The sequence below is a fragment of the Tripterygium wilfordii genome, unplaced genomic scaffold (genome assembly GCF_013401445.1).
Source record: "Tripterygium wilfordii isolate XIE 37 unplaced genomic scaffold, ASM1340144v1 ctg162, whole genome shotgun sequence".
Lineage (NCBI taxonomy): Eukaryota > Viridiplantae > Streptophyta > Magnoliopsida > Celastrales > Celastraceae > Tripterygium > Tripterygium wilfordii.
This window is the reverse complement of record NW_024056171.1, coordinates 1-5,000: the sequence shown is the minus strand read 5'-3', so window position 1 is coordinate 5,000 and position 5,000 is coordinate 1.

Below are 5,000 nucleotides of genomic sequence, written 5' to 3'. Positions count from 1 at the left end.
AGGAAATGAGCGGGACTACGTTTTTGAGAAATTGATGTCTCCTACTGCCAGTTTGAGAAACGGACTTAAGGCATATATATAGGGGGTACTCGAGGTTAACCTTCAGGACCCCCGCGCGCGCTATTGGGGCCGCGCCGCGCTTGACGGGGTGAGAAAATGAGCGGGGACTACGTTTTTTGAGAAATTGATGTCTCCTACTGCCAGTTTGAGAACGGACTTAAGGCCATATATATAGGGGGTACTGAGGTTAACCTTCAGACCCCCGCGCGCGCTATGGGGCCGCGCGCGCTGACGGGGTGAGAAATGAGCGGGACTACGTTTTTTGAGAAATTGATGTCTCCTACTGCCAGTTTGAGAAACGGACTTAAGGCATATATATAGGGGGTACTGAGGTTAACCTTCAGACCCCCGCGCGCGCTATGGGGCCCGCGCGCGCTGACGGGGTGAGAAATGAGCGGGACTACGTTTTTTGAGAAATTGATGTCTCCTACTGCCAGTTTGAGAAACGGACTTAAGGCATATATATAGGGGGTACTGAGGTTAACCTTCAGACCCCCGCGCGCGCTAGGTGGCCGCGCTCGCGCTGACGGGGTGAGAAATGAGCGGGACTACGTTTTTTGAGAAATTGATGTCTCCTACTGCCAGTTTGAGAAACGGACTTAAGGCATATATATAGGGGGTACTGAGGTTAACCTTCAGACCCCCGCGCGCGCTATGGGGCCGCGCGCGCTGACGGGGTGAGAAATGAGCGGGACTACTTTTTTTGAGAAATTGATGTCTCCTACTGCCAGTTTGAGAAACGGACTTAAGACATATATATAGGGGGTACTGAGGTTAACCTTCAGACCCCCGCGCGCGCGCTAGGGGGCCCCGCGCGTGCTCTGACGGGATGAGAAATGGGGGGGACTACGTTTTTTTGAGAATTGATGTCTCCTACTGCCAGTTTGGAAAACGACTTAAGACATATATATAGGGGGGTAGTCCGGTGGGTCGAAAGACCTCCCCTCCTATATCGGACGTGGGCTTCGGTTAGGGGTGCTTGGCGTGGACTACAGCCTATATAGCACCCATGTGGGATTCGGAAGGTCGGAAATCGAGGTGTTGGGTGCTCGGCAGGATCGCTTCTCGAGCGCCCACTTGCGGGATATGAAATTGCGGGTGATTGCTCGTTCCTCGCACGCTGCGTGTGCTTGGAGGGCTCTTCCGCTGGACGGGATGAGAAATGGGGGGGACTACGCTTTTGAGAAATTGATGTCTCCTACTGCCAGTTTGGAAAACGGACTTAAGACATATATATAGGGGGGTAGTCCGGTGGGTCGAAAGATCCCCTCCTATATGGGACGTGGGCTTAGGTTAGGGGTGCTTGGCGCGGACTACAGCCTATATAGCACCCCAGTGGGATTCGGAAGGTCGGAAACCGAAGCCGTGGGCGCTCGGCAAGGATGCCCTTGCCGAGCGCCCACACGTGGGAAATCGGAATTTCGCTGGATTCGCGTCGTGCACAATGAGCGGATTGGATGCGTGGGCATTGGTGTGGGCATCCTATCCAAATCGCTCGACGTCTTGATCCGCTCACGAGTGCTTGGCTTGGCCTTTCAGCTCGGGGGTGCTTGGCTTGGGCAACTGAGCTGGGCGCTCCTTGTCGGAATCGAAAGTGGGCGCTCGGCAAGGATGCCCTTGCCCCCAGCGCCCATACGTGGGATATCGGATTTTGCTGGATTGGTTGTGTCTTGCACAATGAGCGGATTGGATGCGTGGGCATTGGGTGGGCATCCTATCCAAATCGCTCGACGTTTGATCCGCTCACGAGTGCTTGGCTTGGCCTTTCAGCTCGGGGTGCTTGGCTTGGGCAACTGAGCTGGGCGCTCCTTGTCGGAATCGAAAGGGCGCTCGGCAAGGATGCCCTTGCCCAGCGCCCATACGTGGGAATCGGAATTTCGCTGGATTGGTTTGTCTTGCACAATGAGCGGATTGGATGCGTGGGCATTGGTGTGGGCATCCTATCCAAATCGCGCGACGTCTTGATCCGCTCACGAGTGCTTGGCTTGGCCTTTCAGCTCGGGGTGCTTGGCTTGGGCAACTGAGCTGGGCACTCCTCGTCGGAATCGGAAGTGCTCTTTGCAAGGATGGCTTGCCTAGTGCCCACATGTTGGAATCGGAATTTCGTTGGGTAGGTCGTTTCTCGCACAATGAGCGGATTGGATGCGTGGGAATTGTTGGTGGGCATCCTAGCCAAATCGCCCGCTGTCTGATCCGCTCACAAGTGCTTGGCTTGGCCTTTTCAGCTCGGGGTGCTTGCTTGGGCAACTGAGCCGTGCAATCCTCGTCGGAATCGGAAGTGGGCTCTTTGCAAGGATGCCTTGCCTAGTGCCCACATGTGGGAATCAGAATTTCGCTGGGTAGGTCGTTCTCGCACAATGAGCGGATTAGATGCGTGGGCATTGGGTGGGCATCCTATCCAAATCGCGCTCGCCGTCTTGATCCGCTCACGAGTGCTAGGCATGTCTTTCAGCTCGGGGTGCTTGGCTTGGGCAACTGAGCCGTGCACTCCTTGTCGGGATAGAAACGTGGTTGGCCGGTGACGGTGTTACCAAGCCTAGAGTTGCGAGCATTGTTGTGCTTGGGAAACCAAGTCAAGCGATGTGAAGTGGTTATTAGGCGAGGGAAGCCAAGGTATAGCCTTCCTGTGGGAAACAATCGTGTCTATCGTATCGTGGTGGCTTCTCTAGGTTATTCCACAGGTTTGTGATTCTACTTTGCGGATGGTCATCCGTGGAGCTGTGTGAGGTACGTACAACACGTGAGTTGTTTTTGTGGTGTTTGTTGGCAGGCTCCGTTCTTGTGACCGAACTGTCTACGCTCAACCACTCTTTCAATCATGGCCCAAGCATATGCGTCTTGTGGAAAGTCCCTCGTTCCTGTGTTGCATACCTATCCGATGGTATTTGATGGCCCGTTGTGTTTCATCTCGTGCCCTTTTGGGCATGGATGAACTAGTTGGCGCTTTGCATGTTCCTTTGTAAGCCATTGGCTTTAGACTCGCCCATGCTTGGTTGCTGACCCTCGGATGCTGAAAATTAAGTGGGCAAAGAGTTGAAAAACCACTTTTCGATAAGCCCGAGTGTAGCTAGCTCGTCGCTCGAAACCGAAAGACGGTGTGGCTCGCTTGGCATTCTTGAACCATGGGTTCTCGTAATGACCATGCGTTGTCCCCAGTCGTCCGAGGAAAGCTACCTGGTTGATCCTGCGTAGTATGCTTGTCAAAGATAAGCCATGCATGTCTAAGTATGAACTAATTCAGACTGTGAAATGCGGATGGCTCATTAAATCAGTTATAGTTGTTTGATGGTATCTACTACTCGGATAACGTAGTAATTCTAGAGCTAATACGTGCAACAAACCCCGACTTTGGAAGGGATGCATTTATTGGATAAAAGGTCAACGCGGGCATATGTGCCCGTTGCTCTGTTGATTCATGATAACTTGACGGATCGCACGGCCATCGTGCCGGCGACGCATCATTCAAATTTCTGCCCTATCAACTCGATGGAGGATAGAGGCCTACCATGGTATTGACGGGTAACGGAGAATTAGGGTTCGATTCCCGGAGAGGAGCCTGAGAAACGGCTACCACATCCAAGGAAGGCAGCAGGCGCGCAAATTACCCAATCCTGACACGGGGAGGTAGTGACAATAAATAACAATACTGGGCTCAATGAGTCTGGTAAATTGGAATGAGTACAATCTAAATCCTTAACGAGGATCCATGGGAGGCAAGTTGGTGCCAGCAGCCGCGGTAATTCCAGCTCCAATAGCGTATATTAAGTTGTTGCAGTTAAAAAGCGCGTAGTTGGATCTAGGGATGGGTTGAGCCGCGCCTTTGGTGTGCACCTTCTTCCCGTCCCTATTGCGGCGATACGCCTGGTCTTATTGGCCGGGCGTTCCTCCGGCGTCTGTACTTTGAAGAATTAGAGTGCTCAAAGCAAGCCTACGCTCTGGATACATTAGCATGGGATAACATCACAGGATTCGGTCCATATTAGTGGCCTTCGGGATCGAGTAATGATTAACAGGGACAGTCGGGGGCATTCGTATTTCATAGTCAGAGGTGAAATTCTTGGATTTAGAAAGCGAACAACTGCGAAAGCATTGCCAAGGATGTTTCACACACAACAAGAACGAAAGTTGGGGGCTCGAAGACGATCAGATACCATCCAGTCTCAACATAAACGATGCCGACCAGGGATCAGCGGATGTTGCTTTTAGGACTCCGCTGGACCTTAGATGAAATCAAAGTTTTGGGTTCCGGGGGGAGTATGGTCGCAAGGCTGAAACTTTAAAGGAATTGACGGAAGGGCACACCAGGAGTGGAGCCTGCGGCTTAATTTGACTCAACACGGGGAAACTTACCAGGTCCAGACATAGTAAGGATGACAGACTGAGAGCTCTTTCTGAGTCTATGGGTGGTGGTGCATGGCCGTTCTATTGGTGGAAGCGATTTGTCTGGTTAATTCCGTTAACAACGAGACCTCAGCCTGCTAACTAGCTACGCGAAGGCATCCCTCCGCGGCCCTTTAGAGGACTACGGCCGCTTAGGCGAGGAAGTTTGAGGCAATAAACAGGTTGTGATGCCTAGATGTTCTGGGCCGCACGCGCGTACACTGATGTTCAACGAGTCTATAGCCTTGGCCGACAGGCCCGGGTAATCTTTGAAATTTCATCGTGATGGGGATAGATCATTGCAATTGTTGGTCTTCAACGAGGAATCCTAGTAAGCGCGAGTCATCAGCTCGCGTTGACTACGTCCCTCCCTTTGTACACACCGCCCGTCGCTCCTACCGATGAATGGTCCGGTGAAGTGTTCGGATCGCAGGCGACGTGGGGGTTCGCCGCTGGCGACGTCGCGAGAAGTCCACTGAACCTTATCATTTAGAGGAAGGAGAAGCGTAACAAGGTTTCCGTAGGTGAACCTGCGGAAGGATCAGTCGGAAACCGCAAGG